This window comes from Pseudophryne corroboree, chromosome 4 (assembly GCF_028390025.1).
Source record: "Pseudophryne corroboree isolate aPseCor3 chromosome 4, aPseCor3.hap2, whole genome shotgun sequence".
Taxonomy (NCBI): Eukaryota; Metazoa; Chordata; class Amphibia; order Anura; family Myobatrachidae; genus Pseudophryne; species Pseudophryne corroboree.
Window position 1 is genome coordinate 886,042,873 of NC_086447.1, and position 22,731 is coordinate 886,065,603.

At 45.0% G+C, this 22,731-nt stretch overlaps 1 long non-coding RNA gene across 2 annotated transcripts; it reads left to right on the top strand.

Moving 5' to 3' along the window:
- The first annotated feature begins 2,534 nt into the window (after positions 1–2,534).
- On the top strand, positions 2,535–5,848 carry LOC134911859 (uncharacterized). 2 transcript variants are annotated; one of them, XR_010176908.1, is made up of 4 exons: positions 2,535–2,745; positions 3,055–3,076; positions 4,071–4,624; positions 5,758–5,848. It is a non-coding gene; the product is annotated as an uncharacterized LOC134911859 (long non-coding RNA). The 2 variants fall into 2 exon arrangements; XR_010176907.1 differs by lacking the exon at positions 2,535–2,745 and having other exon boundaries at positions 2,960–3,076.
- The last annotated feature ends 16,883 nt before the right edge of the window (positions 5,849–22,731 follow it).

The window sequence follows — 22,731 nt, forward strand, 5'->3', positions numbered from 1 at the left end:
TTGTGGTTCAGAAGCAGACATTTGCAGAGTACTAGGTCCTGCCTCTTCAACATCCGCAGAGGCGTATTCCAACATGCGCCTTTGGCAATCTAGGCGTCTTTTCCGCAATGCCATCTCCTGCTCTGCAATGCGGTCCATCTCTGCTGCGATTTGCTCACGAGAAGCCATGTTTGTGATGACGTGTGTACGCCGAGGTGTGTGCTTATATACCTACGTGCGTAGCGTTAATTCACACAGGTGTACACTGTTAATCTGGTTAATGATTGCACTGCTTATTTAAGGGCCTACTTTGCACGCTGTGAGTGTAGGTAGTTTGGAGTTTCTTTCACTTGAGTTTGTTGGCTTGTGCGTGAAGGTGCTATAGGAATTTTCAGAGTGAGTAATTGTCAAGCATACATTTGTCCTTTCGTTTGCATTTAGAATATAGTCAGTGTAGCATTTTGTCTGCGAATTTTCGTTTGTGAGTATTCTGGAATTCGTCTTGTTGTTCATTTTTTTATTTAAAAGTGTTTATTTTATGTTGATTGTTTGTTATTCTTTTTTACACATATATATTTTGCTAGTCCATTTTTGCAAATAAACCTGTGCTTCATTGCTTTTACTGACATTTTTGTTCTCTTGTAGGAGAATTGTTTTGGGTGACGTAACCCTAGTCTATTTTGTTTATTTTGTGTGCTATATAACACAAATAGTTCCTTGCTTTATTTTGGATCAGGTAAGTTCCCTGGGCCTGTGTTGGTGCCTGTTTGGTTTATTGGTCTGTATGTTGTTTTTGACTGTCATATTTGCTCTCTTGTAGGAGACTTGTTTTGGGTGACGTAACCCTAGTCTATTTTGTTTATTTTGTGTGCTATATAACACAAATAGTTCCTTGCTTTATTTTGGATCAGGTAAGTTCCCTGGGCCTGTGTTGGTGCCTGTTTGGTTTATTGGTCTGTATGTTGTTTTTGACTGTCATATTTGCTCTCTTGTAGGAGAATTGTTTTGGGTGACGTAACCCTAGTCTATTTTGTTTATTTTGTGTGCTATATAACACAAATAGTTCCTTGCTTTATTTTGGATCAGGTAAGTTCCCTGGGCCTGTGTTGGTGCCTGTTTGTGTTTGTTCAAAGTGTTTTGATTATGTTTGTTTTCCATCTTGATAATAAATGTTATGTTTTTTACCGGGATTGATCAGCAAAGTAGTGTTGTTCTTGGCTGGACTAGCTACTAAAGGGCTAACTTTTTGTTTGTTTTATTTAAATGTTTTTAACCAATTATTCATAATTTTGTAGTAGGTGTTTGTGATGTGTTTGATGTTCTGTTTTTTTAAATAATAGTATTTTTAACAATTACAATTTAACATATGTAGCTTTCATTATAAAAATAATGTTGTTTTTCTTTTTTGTGATAATATTCTTTTTGGTCCTGAATTGAACCCAGAAAAAATGTCTTACGCTCCTGCAGTAAGTTGACACCCCCTTTTTTTACAAATTTTTTGTTTGCATATTTTTTGGACTTTGTTTTTGTCTTATTCAACTTTTTTTTTTATTTTTTATAAAAGTGTGTGATGTCTATATTTATCGCAGCAGAAGCCCTACCTCCCCAACCCACGCCAGCACTCCCACCCCAACCGCCAGCCCCACAACCACAACCGGCTCCTCATCAACCAAGGCAACGGAGGCGTGCTAGGCCACCAATTTTCCGACCCCGTGTCCTACTTTTTGGGATGCCAGATGATGTGGTTGTATGTAGATACAGGCTGCTACCACATCTAATCCTAGACACTCTCTCCATAACAGAGAGTGATCTGGAGTCTGAAATTCGGTATCCTACAGCAATACCACCATTGACACAATTCCTTGCTGTGTTACATTTTTTGGCAACAGGGTCTTACCAGCATGTGGTTGGAGACCTGGTTGGCATGTCGCAGGGCCAGTTCAGTAAGGTCCTGCGGCGTGTCTGCCAGGCTTTCCTCAAGCGTGTGAAGCAATTTATTGCTATGCCTTTGGATGTTGGTGCCCTAGATGTGGTGAAGCGGCAATTTGCGGAAGGTGGTAGTCGCTTCCCACATGTTATTGGGGTTGTGGATGGCACACATGTAGCTATTCAGCCACCAAAACATAATGAAGAAATTTATAGAAACAGGAAACTGTTTCATTCTCTGAATGTAATGGTTGTTTGTGGGCCATCCCTCCAGATCCTTTCCCTGAACGCAAAGTTTACTGGAAGTTCCCATGATGCGTATGTCATTAGACAATCAGGGATATGGCACAGATTAAGATCAAATCAACGAGCAGACATGTGGTTATTGGGTGAGTTGTTGCACATATTTCTTACAATTTTTTTTTTTCAAAATTTACTATTTCTAATTTTGGTTTTTCCTCAAACAGGAGACCGTGGATATCCTTGCACCCCCTGGCTCATGACTTCTTACCGTAATCCCAGGCCAGGACCACAGACGGCATTTAACTCCGCGCTTACTGCCACTAGGCAGCTGGTGGAGCGCACAATTGGGGTCCTTAAAGGGCGGTTTTGTGTGCTCCACCGCACTGGTGGCGACATCATGTATTCGCCGGAGATGGCAAGTAAACTAGTGGTTCTGTGCGCAATACTACACAATATCGCGGTAAGGAGTAGCGTAGAGCTTCCTCAGACAGAGGAATTGCCTGATGAGGAGCCAGGGGTTGTTCGACACTTCGGTGGGGGGAGTGTTACACGGAGGGGGAGCCAAGTCAGGGCAAGCATTGTTGCTGAATATTTCAGGTATAGTGTTTTTATATTATCTTTTTTATCCAAATTAAAATCACAGTATGCTTATGTATTATTTGTAATGTTGACATTTTGTTTGATATTGTAAGGTCATTGTGTAATGCTTTTGGTGTGTTGGAATGTGTAATTTTTTTGATACTAAAAATCCGTTAACACGTTAAGCTTTCAATTTTAGATTTGAAATGTTAAAAATGTGATGATGCTAAATAGTGTCCTTATTTGTTTTATATCCTAAAATCCTGATTATTTAAACAAACACACAAACAAATGAAATTGAATGTTGCCCACTTTGTGACTGTCCAGCTGAATGATCACACAAACTGTGGTGAGTACACAGATATTTGTAGGAATTTTTTCAAAACTGTGTGTCTCTGTGTCTGTGTTTTTTTTTTTTTTTTGCTAAAAATTTTGCTAATGCGAATGCGTATTTCCGCTCGTGCGAAATAACACTCTGCTCTTCACAGCATTGCAAAGATCAATAAAGTTATTAGAAATGACAACATAGATTTTTGACCAATCACATGCTAACAGACACTATAAATATATGCCCTAATAAGGAAAACGCCATTGCCATGATGCGTGCTGCACCTTTCACCAGGCGGGAGCTCCGCGTCCTAGTTGCGGTGATGGACCGCCGCGTAGGCCGCGTTGGGCGCTTCATCCCAAATCGGGTTAAGCGCGAGGCCTACGCGGAGGTCCGCCGCCTGCTGCGGACTCGCGTCCGCAGCAGGCGGACAATCATCCAACTAGCGCGGAGATGGAGTGATCTCCGCAGGAGGACGCCAGAGCTGTTGGCGGAGATCCGCCAGCAAATACGGGCTATGCATGCACGCAGTAAGTTACATTACATAAGATTCTTAGCAAAAATTTAAGAAATTTACACTAAGTGGTAGGCTAATTGCAACGCTGATTGTCCATTTTTATAACATAGGACAGTGTGTGTGGTTAGGGCAAACAGTACTGACTGTAGCAAAGTGTCACCAAACAAGTGCATGTTTTCCAGAATTAATAACCAGGCAGGAAACTGTACCCAAATACTTGATCAGTGCTGTCTATATAATAAGGTGCCTTGAATAGTTATCTGGTGATGTTGCCTAGACCAATCAATATGACTCAATGGAATAGATTAAGGAATGAGCTTCAAAGTAAAAGTTTTGACTCATTTTGTTTGCTGTGGGCAACATGATGATGTTTTTAAAATGTGTATTTTTCAGAAAAACAAACCACAGTCTTTTACATGGAACAGAACAGTGATTTTTCAAATTGTTTAGTATGTAATTTAACATGCAAAATAAATTTTTTCAAAAATATCATTATAGGACGAGAACAACGGCAGACCTCTCAGCCCCCTTCCCCTTCCCAGTCCCCCTCCCCTTCTCACTCCCCCTCCCCTTCTCACTCCCCCTCCCCTTCGCAGTCCTCCTCAGCTTCCCAGTCCCCCTCAGCTACCCAGTCCCCCTCAGCTTCCCAGTCCCCCTCAGCTTCCCAGTCCCCCTCAGCTTCCCAGGCCCACTCCACTTTCCACTCCCCTTCTCACACCACCTCTCTATCTCTTTCTGTGACCCCTTCTCCTCCTTCCCATACCCCTTCTCCTTCAACTTCAAACTCACCTTCTCAGCCCCCCTCACCCTCTATTGGCTTAACTTTCTCTCCGCCCCCCTCGCCCTCTCAATCAGACCCACCCTCTGAAATTACATCCCCAATCCAGCCTCCTTCCCCCATCCAGCCTCCTTCCCCCATCCCTCCTCCTTCCCCAATCCCTCCTCCTTCCCCAATCCCTCCTCCTTCCCCATCCAGCCGCCTTCCCCACCCAGTGAGTGGGCAGAAGAAGCCCCTGCTGAATTAACTGTCAACCATCATGTTGCAGAGGAAAGTAAGTGTTTTAACATGTTCTCCAAAAATGATTACCTACTTACACTTACAATGCCAAAACATGCAGTGTTGTACTGTTGGAATTCTTGTACCAAGGACAAATATTTGTGTTATTCTTCATGGTCTACATGTTGTATTTACATTTTTGTGAGTGTCATTATATGTACAGTGTTTATGTGTGCAATGTTTTGTGTGTCCACTCTAGGTCGACACTCATTAGGTCGACAGGGTTGCCAGGACAACAGGGTTTATATGTGTTAGGTTTTCAGGGAAACAGTTAGACCTGAGTGGAGTTTAGTATGTTGTTGGTCTTTTACACTTGTGCCTGTGTAGTCTTAATATTTGCACTTACAAATCACATGCTTCACTTTGTTATGCAGCCTAATGACACACTGATTTGTGGTGTGAAAGTTACACTCACAAAATGATTATTGGCTAAAGTCAAACCTGTTTGACCTTATTTAGTAAGGTCAGCTTTCAGGGAGTGTGGGCATGCTAGGATCTGTTGTCCTTCTGAAGATGTTGATATGCAGTGTGATGATGCAGGACCAAACCCATAAAAAAAATCATAAATACACTCCAGATGTAAATGAATGCCAACATGGTGTAACATTGACGAAGATGGTAGTTATCTTTAACATGGGATGTCGCCCATAGCAACCAATAAGATTATACTTTACAATTGGGGAACCACTTCTACAAGATAATATTCTTATTTTTCCTTGTTTGCTATGGGCAACGCTCCATCTTAAATATAACTCACATAGTAGTAAATGTACCCCATGGTCTCGTAAACGGCAAAAATTTATTAAAAAAACCCAGAGCAGGCTTGTGTGTTTTTCTGCTAATGATTGTACCATAAAACAGCCATGATGTAGTAACTTTGCCATTAAGCAGGCCTGTCCAAACTGCGGACCTCCAACTGTTGAGAAACTACACATCCCAGCATGCCCTGACACAGCTTTGGCTTTCCCTGGCCCCAAAACTGAGTCAAGGCATGCTGGTATATGTAGTTTCACACCAGCTTGAGGGATGCAGTTTGGACATGCCTGCATTAAAGTGTGCTTTGTGCCTTGCTTGTATAACAAGTAATGTGAGTAAGTTATTAATGTTTATGTTATCTCTTAATTTCAGATGTTGCCGTTGGAGATCCCACATCTTTTGCGGACATTATTGGCAACATGAGGATACATCTCCAGGCCTTGCTGGGTCTTGTTGACCAAATGCAAACGTTGTTTTAATTTTTGTTTAAAAAAAAAAAAAAAATGTTTATATTATAAAAAAACCAAAAAAAATTTGTTTTCAAGTTAAGCGGGTGTTTATTATTTATTAATGCAATGAAGGAACTGCAGAATGACGAACAGACATTTATTACCTTAAACATTTCATACATCTAACGTAAGTTTGTTTAAAATGTAAAAAAGACATATGTTGTTATTGTCTAAATAAACATGCAAACACCTTCATTCACATACTAAAACTCTACTTAAAAAATAAAAATAAAAACATTAGACCAAGCACATTGCAAACATCTATATTTATATTAAAATTCTAAAATAATTTAGGTACAATTATGGCTACAAAGTGTTCTTCAGGTATTTTAAAAAGACTTAATTGATCATGAACATTACAATTCATTTCACTAATTGGATTTGTAATTGAGGAGGGCTTGTGGACTTTTAATTGGAAGGTGTTATTCCACTTAATAGTAAAAAAAAACCATTGTGGTGCGTTTGCCCGCAAAAGTGAGCACTTTTAATGATAAATGTGTAAATATACTACAACTTAGTATTTTTACGATGAAGTATGTGTTAATGCGATGGTTTCGCATTGCTGCGATGTTTTCGCATTGCTGCGATGTCATTTGGCGTACGCCCACTTTGTGTAATACTGCGTACGAAAGAGCAAAAATACGTTGGGGGCGGATGTTCGCAAATTTACTACACTAACGCAACTTTGCAAATATGTTGTGCGAACGAAAAACTGAGCGATCAACTCGGAATGAGGGCCATGGTTTTGCCCAATTGCTAACAAAAATCCTGCTGCGATCAACTTGGAATTACCCCCTAAGTACAGCAAGGGTGCGGTCACATAATTGCAGATGCAGACTTGTATACTGTTGCACATTCTCCTGTCCGAGCCATATTATTTGTAGCTGCCTGGTGGCAGTCGCCAGCTTTCATGAACCGATTGTGATCAGAATACAACAAATGCACCATTGATGCTGATGGATGTTTTGCTTGTGTGCATATGTTATTATTATTTTATGTGCATTTTAGCTATTTTTTATGTATTTAATATATTTAATTTTATATGGAAAACGCAGATTTTGACTTTTGAATTCTGTTCAGTCAATCACCATTCCCTGTCTGTTGTGTATACAACACTTCATTACATTATTATATTGTGTACAAATTGGGTAATGAGACTCACATTTACTGCTAACACTGTCAGGCAGACTCCCTGTGCTGTTGTTTGGCATAATACCCATTGGCGTTTCTATAATGGGTGCAGTGTGTGCGGTGCACACGGGCCCCTGAGTCAGGGGGAGGGGGGGGGGGGCACACCGCACACACTGCACCCATTTCTCCTTTACTTACCTTTACGGAGTCCATCGCTGACCGTGTAAGGGCCCCCTTCTCTCCCGTAGCCGCCGCGCCGCTGCTAGCGCAATGACCACTAGAGACTCTGGCACAGTGCTCTGAAAAAATGGCGCGGCAGACATTTTTCAGAGTCCTGTGCATTCGCTGTAGACTCTGGCACTGTGCCATAGTCTGCAGCGCTCAGAGCGCTAGCAGCGGCGCGAAGGCTACGGGAGAGGAGGGGGCCCACACCCTGATAATACCCATTGGATTTCCACACATGCCGCTTAAATGCCCATCAGACCTCCATCACATATCCTCAACATCTCCCACTGGGTTCACTACGATATGCCGGCAGTCGGGCTCCCGGCGCCCAGCATACCGGCGCCGGGAGCCCGACCGCCGGCTTACCGACAGTGTGGCGAGCGCAAATGAGCCCCTTGCGGGCTCGCTGCGCTCGCCACGCTACGGGCACGGTGGCCCCCCACGAGGGAGAATAAGTGTCGGTATGCCGGCTGTCGGGATCCCGGCGCCGGTATACTGTGCGCCGGGATCCCGACAGCCGGCATACTGAAGACCCTCCCTCCCACTGACATCACCATATGCCCTATAAATCTCCTGCATATGCCGATCAGACTTCCAGAACATGCCCATCACACCTCCTCCACTGTTACTTGCCTTTACAGTTTGTTCTACTAGGTAATATTGCTATACTATGTGTCCTGCCCTTAGGGTAAAGAGAGAGAACACTCTGTAATCCATCCTCCTCCCCTGGTATGCCGTGTCATGTGACCTCCCTGTGTTGTGCAAAAGAGGTCATGTGATGCAGGTCCAGTCTTACTCTCCAATGTATATTGTAAGTAGCTATCTGGGTGCTACAGATGAAGCCGCCTATTGCCCACCTCTGAAGTATGAACTCACCAATAACAGAGATGGGAGAGCATCTGGCGAAGAGCAGCTCCTATTCAGCCTCCTCCTCATTCCTAATAGAAGAATGTACACTTACAGTATATGTAAAAAATATATATATATAAAAACAACTAATGCAAAATAATGAATGTCCTATAAACAAATATCTAAAGAAAAAATAACCAAAAGGAAATAAAGCAAAATAATTAATTGCTAAACATATTAAACACAAAAAAAATCAATATACATCTCTAAATACAAACAAACGTAATTACTGTATAACTAAAAGGAACACTAATAACTGTAATAGCATTTTAGCACCCTCTTCAGCGATGAATGATTGATTTAATCTTGTTTCTTTTTATGTATTGTACTAATAGCCTTATGTATGAGATTTTATATCAATGTGTCCTGCAAAAGGCTAATTGGCTCTGCAGACCAGTCTCCATTAGTACAGTCTGACCAGGGCAGCATCGGGGGGGACTGGTGTCCCGGGCCCTTACAGAGAGGGGAACCCTGGGACTTCTTAAAATAAGCCTTCCCTGTGCATCAGCTTCCTGAACCGTCCCTGTAGATCCACCTATATGTAATATGTAATATCTCAATATATGACATCACATAGGGGTGGAGCGAGGGCTGTCTCTTTTGTCAATCCCGTGCCCCACTATTTCTGATGGCAGCCCTGAGTCTGACCCCTATGTGCGCTTTTCGGAGTTTGGCCCCATTGGTTTACCACTGTCCCTGCAAGTTCATTTTAGTGCCTAGCGGGGATCATTTATTTAATAAAAGAAAAAAACACCACAATACTGACTATAATAGCTGCACCACTGTCACAGTTAGTAATATGGGATGCGGTCATGTGACCGACGCTGGAATCAGGACACCACTCGTAATCCCGGTGCCGGAACAGCGAATACTGACATCCCGAGGGTAAGTAACGGGTGCAGTCTTAAGAGCCCCATACACTAGAACGATTATTACCGATTTCAGCCCAATTCGGGCATTCGGCCCGATATATTGGGTGAAATCGGGCATTTTGGCTGTGTATCCGATCCGATGCGCGGCTCCGTGAGCATCCGATCGGATCCTCCAGATTGAATGTGCTGCGCATTCAATCTGGTCTGACCCCGCAGGCGTGGCTGGGATCGGCCAGGATCGCCCAAGATATATCGTATGCGAAAGGACAGCATACAATGTATCTTGGGCGATCCTGCCGCCCGGGAAACTGCCGGGGTGATCGCCAGCGATCGCCTGCGACAGGTCGGATGGACATGTCGCAGTAGTGTATGGGGCCCTTTAGGGTTATGATCCAGGGAAGGGGGTTCTTAGGGCTAGGCACTTTGAGGGGTGGGGCAGCCATAACCGCCTCCCCCGAGGAGTCTTAGCCCTAGCCACCACCTCCACCATCTTAGTCCTAGGTTAGGGTCGGGGGCAGGGGAGGGGTAATATAATGACCCCGTCCCCTGTCAGCATTCTAATTGTCGGGATGCCGGTGTCAGTCATGTGACCGGGAACCCGTATCACTACCATTAATACATGCCCCCTATATCAGTGTGTGGTATCCAGCACTTCTAACTAAAATCTTTTCAATTATCGATGAACTTTCCTGGATTACTACTAATTTCTGAAACAATCGTTTTTTTTGTTTTGTTTTTCTAATTTGCTGTTTATGCAACAACGTATTTCCAACGACAGGTGAAACGTGTAACTAGTGTTTTTATAGCGTGTCCATAAATATGGAGCTTTTTTTTTTTTGACAGCAACCTGTTAAGGCAGTTTTTGCAATCTTGCTGTGCAGAGACATTTCTAAATTTCCCCTGGAGTTTGAGACATCCAGAGAAGCATTTATTATGGACGTGTAGCTGCCGATTATTATCTTGTGTAAAGTGTCTGCTTTTGATGTCCTTGATTAATAACATTCTGACTTCCTGCTTTCCCAGCAGCAAAATAATTTCACGTGGCCAACGTGGTAAGAATAAAAATGTCTCTTCACCTCAACCTCCGTACCTGGCAGCCAAAATTCTGGAATTCAAATTAACCGTAGCCTCCGCGATCCCTCCGCAGCCTTCCTCCAGGCTGCCCAGATGTAAAGTCTAAAGTGTTTGGCCCATGAAGATAAATGGTCGGTTTAGGGGCTACAAGAACAAAAGATCTGAGCCGGGGGTAGAGAAAACAGCCACAGTATAAGGTCTGGAAAACAGCTCCAGGAGTAACGCTGACATCCGGCTCATTTCAAATGAATGAGAAATATCTGCAGCTGAGAAAACTGATCCTAAGCAACATATTAAAAATAGCTGGTGAGATGCCTGCAGACATCTGCAGATCACACTGGGTTAAATGCATCACATTATACAAGGGACTTGGTATAATATGGGTGATCATGTAGCTACAAGAACATAAAACGCTTACGTAACATCAGCAATATAATTTAAGATTAAGATGACAACAGTGGGGGCATTTATAAGACCACAGATGTTTTTGTGGGTGCCCAAACCTAATGAGCACCGATCTGTGCAATTCAATTGCCCCGTACCCCCACCTGTGGGCGCAAGTGCATGCCCGTTAGTACTGCTTGGGATGTCCAAACTCCCGTTTGGACACAATGGCCCAGATTTATGCGCCATGGAGAGTAATAAATTGCACAGTGATAAAGTACCAACCAATCAGCTCCTAACTGTCATTTGTCAAACACAGACTGTAACATGGCAGTTAGGAGCTGGTTGGTACTTTCTCTCCAAGGCTTTATAAATCTGGGACATAAAGTGCTGACTCATTGCACATTTCATCTCACCACATGTGAAAGCTGCAAGCTAAAATGTGTCCTCCCCCATGGGTATTCACGCCTAAAGAAAGAGCAACAATTGAAATGCTCTGTCCGGTACCATCTAGTGGCAGCCGCGGGGTAGAACAATTGAATCGCCCCCATTGAAAGCAAATGAAAGCATCGTAATAATAAACCCAAAGTTAGGCATAAGCATGAAACACTCCATATTATAAACCTGTGTGCAAAGACACATCCAAATACACAAATATAACATGCTTATACACACAACCCGAGTAGGACCTCATCTCCCCATACCATCCTCAAATCACTGGCGTATCTATAATGGGTGCAAGATGTGGGGTGCGCACGGGCCCCCTGGGTCCAAGGGGGCCCACACATGACACTCCCTGCACCTATTTCATTATACTCTCCTCTCTGTTGGTTCGGAGCTGGCTGCAGAGTGGTAAATATCACTCGAGAAATGGCCATCATGGCTATTTTCTGGTGATTCATGCATGCACAATAGAGATCTCCTCTGGAACGCGGCACGGGCGCCATGTTCCCGGAGACCTGCACATGTGCAGTAGACTCTGGCACAATGCCTTTCCCCTATAAGCACGGCCCGTTACTAAGGGAGGGATAACCCACATACTGTAGACCAGAGGTTCCCAAACGCGGTCCTCAAGGCACCCCAACGGTCCTGGTAATAAATGCATCCATGCTTGGCCACAGGTGACTTATACCCCTTTCACACTGACAATAGCCGGGTCGCACCCGGGACTGTGTACACGGGTGCTTCCCAGGCTTGAGACCCTTTCAGACTTGCGGCCCGACCCGGCGTGTTGCCAGGTTGGTGACGTCACCGCTGACGCTACCAAAGGCTGTGCTTGTAGATAATTATGGGTGCCGGGTCGCCTTGACCCGGCTTACCCGTTGATACTGCACCGCATCACGGGACGATCCCGGATTCAACCCTGGTCGATGTTTTGTTCATATGTTTGTAAATCCAGTCATCAGGACACAGAGACATGTGAGTTCACTGCTGTGCTGTTTATTCCATCACCAACTCCAGGCACACTGCACACTGGACCACCCACTTCCCAGCATCCCCCTGGTCCCAGGGACCATCACTGAAGTTTCAGGCTTACACATATTAGTAAGGGAGTGTCTACAAATATTAAGCATTCTAATACACTAACATCACATCCTCTTTTCTTAGCCCTGTACGCTTCAATGCAACAATTAACAACGTTATATTAAGAACATCATCTAACACGTTTCAATGAGTCTCTCAGGTCTGCGTATTTCCCTTTTGGGTCTTTCATACACAGTCTTTGTTTCATCGACCATGTTGGACCTTTCTAGAATCGTGGTTTGTTCACCATTATCAGGATCATCATACATGTCAGATGAAGGGTATTCTTCAGTCATGTTGTCTTCGTTATGGTTAGGTTGAGATCTTAAATCCACCCGATTTCTTCTTACTTCCTTTCCATGCTCTGTACGTATAGTATAAGATCTTGGTGCTACTTGTGCTTGCACAATACCTTTCTGCACCCAAATACCTTTCTCGTGATCTCTGAGATGGACTTGGTCACCCGATTTTAGATCAGATAAGCTTTTTGCTCGCCTGTCATGGAACAGTTTCTGTTTCGCCTGTTGACATTCCTTACTCAGTCTGACCAACGCTGAGTTATGTGTATTAAGCAGTTCATCATGTATTGGGAGATTTGCTCTAATCCTCCTTCCCATCAGCATTTGTGCAGGAGAAAGTCCATTCTGTAAAGGTGTACTGCGGTAGATTAAAAGACTTTTGTAGAAATCTTCTTTACCTTCTTGAGCTTTTTTCATGAGACTTTTTACAGTTTTTACTGAACTTTCCACCAACCCATTTGAGCGTGGATAGTGGGGACTTGACATAGTATGGACAAATTCACACTCATCAGCAAATTGTCTAAATTCAGCACTGGAAAACTGAGGACCATTGTCAGTGAACACTTACATAGGAACACCATGCCTAGTAAAGATTGACTTCATGCAATTGATTACGGCTTTACTAGTAGTTGTATGTAGTGTCTTCACCTCAGGGTAGTTAGAGTAATAATCAGTCACGACAATGTACGTTTTCCCATTACAATCAAACAAATCTGCGCCAACTTTCTGGTACGGTCTCTCTGGCACTGCGTGAGGACTCAGTGGCTCGACTTGTTGTTTCGGTCTATACGTAAGGCATAATTCACATGTAGCTGTAGTCTGTGCTGTGTCTTGGTTCATTCTTGGCCAATACATAACTTCACGCGCTCTCCGCTTACATTTTTCTTCTCCTAAGTGGCCTTCATGTATCTTGCACAGCATAGTTTTTCTTAGTCGTGCAGGTATGACAAACCTATTGCCTTTGTAAATAATACCATCGACAACTGTAAGGTCACTGCGGTACATCCAATAATCATGTATAGACAGCGGGCACGCATGTTTTTCTGCTGGCCAACCTTTCAAAATGATATCTTTCAACACTTTCATTGTGTCATCTGTCTCAGTTTCTTTCCTAATCTGTTCTTGTCTTGCATGAGACACTGGTAGAGAAGCTACGATCAAATTAACATAGGCTTCTATCTCTTCATCCATCAGACTTTTGGAACCTTCACTTTTGTCCACAGCACGAGAAAGTGTATCAGCAATGTACATGTATTTGCCGGGACAGTACAGCAAGTGTACATCATATTTCTGTAGTCTGATAAGCATTTGTTGAATTCTCATGGGACAGTCATGTAATGATTTAGTCATGATAGCTACCAATGGATTGTGGTCAGTTTCCACTGTAAATGTTTGACCATACACAAACTGATGAAATCGCTCACATGCATATGTGATCGCTAGAAGTTCTTTTTCTATCTGAGCATACCTTGTTTCAGCACTTGTCAGTGCTCTTGATGCATAGAATACTGGTTGCCATGTATCCTCATGTACTTGTAATAGCACTGAGCCTAGGCCAAATTGCGAAGAATCTGCTGAAATTCTTATTCTTTTCGCAGGATCAAAGAATTTTAGCACTGGTTGCTCTGTAATGATCTGTTTCAAGTTTTGCCAACTTTCTTCTTGTTCATGTGACCACATCCACTCGTTATCTTTGTCCAACAACCATCTAAGAGAGGCTGTTCGTTCAGAGAGTTGAGAGATAAACTTTCCTAAGTAAGTAATCATTCCTAGGAATCTTCTGATGTCGTCTTTGTTGTTAGGATGTTCCATGCTCACTATGGCTGATATTTTCCTTGGGTCTGGTTTTACACCTTGATCCGAGACCACGTCGCCCATAAAGGTAAGTGTACTCATGCCAAATTCACATTTGTCCTTGTTTAGATTTAGATTCACTTTCTTGACAAGTTCCATTACTTGTCTCAATCTAGAATCATGTTCTTCCTTTGTAGATCCCCAGACAATAATGTCATCCATCATTGTTTCAACATCTGGAATATGCTCAAAAATCATGTGTATCTATTTGTGATATACTTCTGGAGCAGACAATATTCCATATGGTAGTCGAAGAAATCTATATCGACCTTCTGGTGTATTAAATGTACAAATCTTTGAGCTGGCCTCATCTAGCATCATTTGCCAGAATCCTGAAGATGCGTCCAATTTACTGAACCATTTTGCACCCGCAAATTGCGACATGATTTCATCTCTGGTTAGTAGTTTGAAATGTTCTCATTTAATAGCTTTGTTTAAATCTCTGGGGTCTAGACATTTTCTGAGTTGTCCATTTTTCTTTTCAACAATTACTAAGGAGCTTACCCATTCAGTAGGCTCATCAACTTTCTGTATCACACCCAAGGCTTCTATGCGATTTAACTCTTGTTTCAGTTTTTCTCTCAGCACAAACAGCACTTTTCTACAGGGGTGTATCACTGAAGAAACTTGCGTGTCTATATTTATTTTATGCTCTCCAGGCAAACAACCTAGACCTTCAAACAAGTCTCTGTATTCTGTAAACATTGATTTGCAGTCATCTTCTACTTGTGATGTCACCATAAAAACTTTCTTTAGCAAGCGTAGTTTCTCACAGGAACTTAATCCTAGAATCGGTTACACATTTTTATCCACAATCAGTAGAGATGTTTTAAACTGTTGTCCCTTATATTTCAGTGTCACTAAGCATGTACCTTTCACAGGAATTTCCTCCCCAGTGTACCCTGTAACTTTCACTTTGGCTGGATGAATTTTAGGTTTTACTCTAAAAGTCTTATAGTCTTGAAACGATCTTAAATTCACCTGCGCGCCAGTATCAAGCTTTAAGGGAATGACAATCTCGTTCACAGTTAGGGACAATCCATTCTTTCTTATCTGCACTGAAAAGTTCAATGCAATCCACAAATAATTCCTCTGTTTGTTTAACAGCATGCACTTTGGTTGTTTCACTTTTCATTTTACAGCATTTGGTAATTAAGTCTACTACATTTCATGCAGGTTTTACCATAAGCTGGGCACATTTTAGGATTGTGAGCATTTCCACATCTACTACACATTTCCTTGTTAGACTGTGGCTTAGACTGCTTAATTCTTGAGAATGGAGGTTTGCTTGGCTCTGTTCTCTGCATTACATGGACAGCACCATCAGCCTCCTTCTGTAACTTTTTGGCTTGAAATCTAGTTATTTCTGCAGATCTGAACATAGTCACTGCCTTATCTAGTGTTAGGTCTTGCTCTCTCAGCAGTCTCTCTCTGAGTCCATTATCAGGTATTCCACAGACAATACGATCTCTAATCAGTGAATCCTCTAAATCACCAAACTCACAGGTTTTACTGAGTGATTGCAGCTCTGTAACATACTGATCAAATCCATCTACAGACTTCTGATCACATGTGAAAAACTTATATCTTTCATACGTCACATTTTTCCTTGGCACAAAGTAATCTTCAAACTTTTGCATTATAGAAGATAGCACCATATTCTGCCCCTCAGCAAACTGAAAACTATTATAAATGTCCAGCACATCCTCTCCTATCACATGGAGGAAAATGGATGCCTTAGTTTTGTCAGCCTCCGTATCAGCTCCACATGCTGCAAGATATATATTAAACCTTTGCTTAAATCTTTTCCAGTTTTCAGACAAGTTACCAGACATCAGCATGCCGGTTGGAGGAGCTAGTTTATCCATGGTTACTCACTGTTTGAAGAGAGGAGCACACGGCAGGCTTTGCAGACACTGAGTATCACAGCCTTACAGACTTCTGAAAGATTCTTTCACACTCTGAGAGCACTAACAGTCCAAGTTAAACTTCTTCTGACACCATGGCCCTCATTCCGAGTTGATCGGTCGGTATTTTTCATCGCATCGCAATGAAAATCCGCTTAGTACGCATGCGCAATATTCGCACTGCGACTGCGCCAAGTAATTTAACAATGAAGATAGTATTTTTACTCACGGCTTTTTCATCGCTCCGGCGATCGTAATGTGATTGACAGGAAATGGGTGTTACTGGGCGGAAACACGGCGTTTTAGGGGCGTGTGGATGAAAACGCTACCGTTTCCGGAAAAAACGCAGGAGTGGCTGGAGAAACGGAGGAGTGTCTGGGCGAACGCTGGGTGTGTTTGTGACGTCAAACCAGGAACGACAAGCACTGAACTGATCGCACAGGCAGAGTAAGTCTGAAGCTACTCTGAAACTGCTAAGTAGTTTGTAATCGCAATATTGCGAATACATCGGTCGCAATTTTAAGAAGCTAAGATACACTCCCAGTAGGCGTAGGCTTAGCGTGTGTAACTCTGCTAAATTCGCCTTGCGACCGATCAACTCGGAATGAGGGCCCATGTTTTGTTCATATGTTTGTAAATCCAACAATAAGGACACAGAGACATGTGAGTTCACTGCTGTGATGTTTTATTCCATCACCAACCCCAGGCACACTGCACACTGGACCACCCACTTCCCAGCATCCCCCTGGTCCCAGGGACCTTCACTGAAGATTCAGGCTTACACATATTAGTAAGGGAGTGTCTACAAATATTAAGCATTCTAATACACTAACATCACAGTCGAGACCTGGGATGAAATGCCGGGACACTCGTCCTGGGATATTCTTACAGGACCCTTTCACACTGAGCAAATTCCCGGGTTGATGTGCGTTCATGTGCAATAACCCGGGAAATTTTTGTCAGTCTGAAAGGGGTATTAATTAGCAACTTAGTCAATTTGATTTAACCATCTGTGCAGAGCCATGGATATACCTAAAACCTGGACTGTTGGGGTGTCTTGAGGATCTCGTTTGGAAACCTCTGCTGTAGACCTATCTTACTGCAGAGAAAATCCTGCAGGTAAAATTAAACTGACTTAGCTCTACATCCGTTACTGCAACAGTTGCCTTAAATGATCTCTATAGGTAAAGTCTACACAGTGGGCCTGATTCATGTTTGTAAGTAAAGCAAAAAATGCAACCAACTGGGCAAAACCATGTTGCACTGCAGGTGGGGCAGATGTAACGTGCAGAAAGAGTTAGATTTGGGTGGGGTGTGTTCAAACTGAAATCTAAATTGCAGTGTAAAAATAAAGCCAACATTTGTGGGCTACATGAAAACACAGCCAGTATTTACCCGGCACAGAAAAAAATATAAATGTATTTGTTCCCCTTTCATGACAGCATGGTTTGTTCCAGACACAAAGTTACTTTTTTTTGCTGTACTTACAAACATGAATCAGGACCATAGCAGAGAGAGTGCAATGCTTGAAAATAGGCAAGGCAAACAGGGTGTCCTACCCAGGACCTCTGTGGAACCCCTGAAAGTGGTGTGTGTGTGTGTGTGTGTGTGTGTGTGTGTGTGTGTGTGTGTGTGTGTGTGTGTGTGTGTGTGTGTGTGTGTGTGTGTGTGTTCCCCTTTAAGGCTAACTTACAATGTCTGCAGCGGAGAGGGTAAAGTGCTGGTACAGAAGGGGTTAAGGACGGACACTAGTCCGAACACATGGTCCAGATACTGAGTGAGGATTGGGTAAGGCAGCCCGGGAGCAGAGGAGCATTGTGGGATGAAGAAGGAGGTGTCTGATGGAAGTGATTGGAGGGCTGGACATGCTGAGTGAGGAGCGGAGCAGGAGCTGAGTAACAGATGCAAACCACATGGTCACGGGTGGTGAGAGCAACACTGCAGAGCAGAAGCAGCGGGGTGCTACAGGGAAACTGAGAACCGGGTGAGCGAGTGTGAGATGTCACAGCCGGAGAGCAGACACCACCAGGCCTACTGAAAGGTGCGGACGCCACAGCCATCTTGTGCAGTAAGGAACCGCTGAAACAAGTCTAGCAAGTGAACACCACCATTACCGAAGTTCTGATTGAGTACACAGAGACTGTTATTGTCACGAGCAACAGGCAATTAAAGTGCCAAGCCTGAGTGTCCATTTGTCACGCACAGGGCCGGATTAACAATGGGGCGGATGGAGCTGCAGCTCCAGGCCCCCTCTTCAAAATAGGCCCACAGGATCCCCTGCAGATGGAAACAGGAAAAAAATGTTTTCCTGTTCAGTAGCCGTCTGATGTCCCGCCCCCTTGAGATAAGGCACAAGCGCCGGCCAGCGTGCAAGACAGCAGCAGCCAGCAGCGGACTTGCCTGCCTGGAAGTCGGGTGACTTTCTCTGCCGAGACCGGCTCCTGCTGCTTGCTGAATGTTAGGATTTTTCTCTCTCAAAGGGGCGTGGTTACGGACCCGTGATTAGGCCACGCCCCCGACCGTGCCTGGTCTGTCTTTATGCACCCCTGCTTTCTTCTTCTGTGTCCCGCTTGCTCAGTAACGGGTTGGGTGGGTGAGGGGCGAGCAGTGTGTGTGTGTGTGTGTGTGCATACTATGGTGCCTGGAGGGGGTAGGCTGGCTTTGTGTGTATGGGGAGGGGAGGGGGGGGTGCTGGGGGGAACAGGCTGTGTGTGTGTAGGGACTGGGGAGGGGGACAGGCTGTGTATGTGTAGGGACTGGGGGGGGTGAACAGAGTGTGTAGGGACTGGGGGGAACAGACTGTGTGTGTGTGTGTGTGTGTGTGTGTGTGTGTGTGTGTGTGTGTGTGTGTGTGTGTGTGTGTGTGTGTGTGTGTGTGTGTGTGTGTGTGTGTAGGGACTGGGGGAACAGGCTGTGTGTGTGTGTAGGGACTGGGGGGGAGGAACAGGCTGTGTATGTGTGTGTGTAGGGACTGGGGGGGACTGTGTGTGTATAGGGACTGGGGGAACAGGCTGTGTATGTGTGTGTAGGGACGACAGGCTGTGTATGTGTGTGTGTAGGGATGGCGGGGAAACAGGCTGTGTATGTGTGTGTGTAGGGACTGGGGGGGGCAGGCTGTGTGTGTGTGTGTGTGTGTGTGTGTGTGTGTGTGTGTGTGTGTGTAGGGACTGGGGGGGAACAGGTGTGTGTGTGTGTGTGTGTGTGTGTGTGTGTGTGTGTGTGTGTGTGTGTGTGTGTGTGTGTGTAGGGACTGGGGGGGGGCAGGCTGTGTGTGTGTAGGGACTGGGGGGGGCAGGCTGTGTGTGTGTAGGGACTGGGGGGGCAGGCTGTGTGTGCGTGTGTGTAGGGACTGGGGGGGGGTGGGACAGGCTGTGTGTGTGTGTGTGTGTGTGTGTGTGTGTGTGTGTGTGTGTGTGTGTGTGTGTGTGTGTGTGTGTGTGTGTAGGGCATAGGTGCCGATTCCGTGGATGCTCGGGCCCGGTAGCACCCACGGAAAATGATGAGCATCCAGTGCCGGCGCTCAGGGCAGCAGGCCCAGGGCACCGTACCGCACGGACAGCACAGCGGCAGCAGCACACTACAGCCCTGGGAGCTGCCTGTATTCCCGGATGTGGCTCCCAATCCCCACTGCCCTGGAGCAAAGGTGACGGAGAATAGGCACGGACCAGTTAACATCCTAGGTGCGGATTGGCCAAGGCTCCTCACTGGGAAGATTTTGGCATTTGGCCCCGTCCCCCTGTTTGATCACTCTCGTTAGATGGACATTTACTACCTGCCGTCGGCTCTGCACCTCCTGCTATGGGATGGGAAACTGGAGGAAAATCCTGTAAATCTTCTGGGGGTATGTCTCAGCCATTTACTAGGTACTGTGTAAGCAGTTGTGGGGTGCCATGTTGACTATGTTTATACAAATATGGGGTTTTGTTATTAATGTGTACAGTCTTTTGTTGCAAGGCATATGTGAGACCCATAGTTGTTCTTGTTTAATTTTTCATTTCAATTTACCCTCCCTCTAAGCGTCCCTCCCTCTTAGCGTCCCTGCCCTCACCCTCCCTCCAACTCCCCCTCAGCGTCCCTACCCTCACCCTTCCTATAACTCTCCCTCAGCGTCCCTGCCCTCACCTTCCCTGTAAGTCCCCCTTCAGAGCCCCTGCCCTCAGCCTCCCTCTAACTCCCCCTCATCGTCCCTGCCCTCACCCTCCCTCCAACTCCCCCTCAGCGTCCCTGCACTCACCCTCCCTCCAACTCATCCTCAGCGTCCCTGCCCTCACCCTCCTTGTAACTCTCTCTCAGCGTTCCTGCCTTCACCCTCCCTGTAAGTCCCCCTTCAGAGCCCCTACCCTCAGCCTCCCTCTAACTCCCCCTCATCATCACTGCCCTCACACTCAGCCGAAGAGGGGGGGGGTGTTGATTTTGCCGGGTGTCGGATGCCACGCTTCAAGGTGCTGGCGCCGCTGTTTGTCATAGTGTGATAGGCGCAGCGGCAGCCGACAGATACAGAGCAAGGAGAGCGCCTCTCCCATCCGGCGCCTCCTGCTTTTGCAGACCCTGCTGAGCGGCTTGCACCAGGCCTGACAGCGTGTATATATAGATAGATATAGAGTGAGAGAGAGACAGAGAAGAAAGAATGGAAGTGTAATACCACCAGAAAAATGTATAACCTGCATCATATGCTGTAGTAAAGGCTAGGGCATGGGTCTTCAACCTGCGGCCCTCCGGGTGCTGTGAAATTACACATCCCAGCATGCCCTGCCACAGTTTTGCTATTAAGGCATGCTAAAACTGAGGCAGGGCATGCTGGGATGTATAGTTCCACAGCAGCTGGAGTGCCGCAGGTTGAAGACCCATGGGCTAGGGTGTGGATCATAGGGTCGACCACACTTAGGTTGACCACTATTAGTAGACAGCGACTAGGTCGACACCCGAAATAGGTAGACGCGGTCATTAGGTCGACATGGAAAAAGGTCAACATGAGTTTTAATTAAAAAATTGCTATCGTTTTCTTCGTAAAGTGACCGGGAACCCCAGTTAGTGCACCGTGTCCCCTCGCATGGCTGACAAGGTGCCTTGCTCCGCTACCGCACGGGTTACTATTCCCAGTCGTAGTCCACGTGGATCGTAACATATGAAAAAGTTTAAAAAATAATAAAAAAACCCTCATGTCGACCTTTATCCATGTCGACTTAGTGACCATGTCGACCGAATGCACGTCGACCTAATTACTGTCAACCTAAGTGTGGCTGACGTACAGACCGGATACCGAAGGCTATGAATTATATATTCACCTAAAGTGTCAATGCTTTGATGCCGTTCTGGAACAATTTCAAGACCACCAACAATCACACAAGCCGCTCTCAAAGCAGAAAGTACCGGCATTTACTTGTCGGCTTGAGATCGGCTGCACTAATTATCGGCAGTCTTGAAAATGGTCCGGAAGGGGACTGAAACATTGATGCCGACATTGTGAACATGTCAATATTCTGCAGAAGCTGACATAGTCCATGCTGACATTTCAAAAATGTTGACATCATAACTTCTGACATTGGAATTGTTGACATGCTGACTGCATCCCATAAATACAATACCACACTTTAGTGCACAAATCATTATACACAACACAGCTGCAGTGATGCGTCGCAACCAAAATGTTGCCTTTAAAATTAAAACGTGCCATACTCTGTAATCAGCAAATGTGATTCCGCGCCTCTGCTTACCTGCTACAGCACGCAGACACTAGGGGCATTTACTAAAGGTTCTAACAATGAAAAGTGGTGATGTTGCCCATAGCAACCAATCAGATTCTGACTATCATTTATCTGGGATGCAATAGAGAAACGATAGACAGAATTTGAATGGTTACTATGGGCAACATCACCAATTTTCATTTTTAGAACCTTTAGTAAATGAACCACTAGTACCCAGGATGGCTTTGACTCAGGCAAAGAACAATGGTGGTCATTCCGAGTTGTTTGCTAGCTGTTTTCGGTCACAGCGCAGCGTTTAGTCAAAAAAGCGGCACTACTGCTCATGTGTAAGTGCCGCAATGCGCATGTGCGACGTACTTTCACAACAGCCGATGTAGTTTCACACAAGGTCTAGCGACGCTTTTCAGTCGCACTGCTGACCGCAGAGTGATTGACAGGAAGTGGGTGTTTCTGGGTGGTAACTGACTGTTTTCGGGGAGTGTGTGGAAAAACGCAGGCGTGTCAGATACAAACGTAGGCGTGCCTGGAGTAACGCAGGCGTGGCTGGGCATACGCAGGGCGTGTTCGTGACGTCAAAACAGGAACTAAATAGTCTGAAGTGATCGCAAGCGCTGAGTAGGTCTGGAGCTGCTCAGAAACTGCACAATCTTTTTTTGTTGCCGCTCTGCGATCCTTTCGTTTGCACTTCTGCTAAGCTAATATACACACCCAGAGGGCTGCGGCTTAGCATTTGCACGGCTGCTAAGAACTGCTAGCGAGCGAACAACTCGGAATGAGGGCCAATGTGTGGCGGGCCCTGCATGAGTCACAAACCCGCTGTTGCTGGTCACAACCCCTGCGGCGGTACACAATAGGCCCTTCATAAATTTCAGCTCCAGGCCCATGTGGTCCTTAATCTGGCACTGGTCACGCACTGCGCATTGTAAATCGAACAAGCAGTGTAATACAGCCCT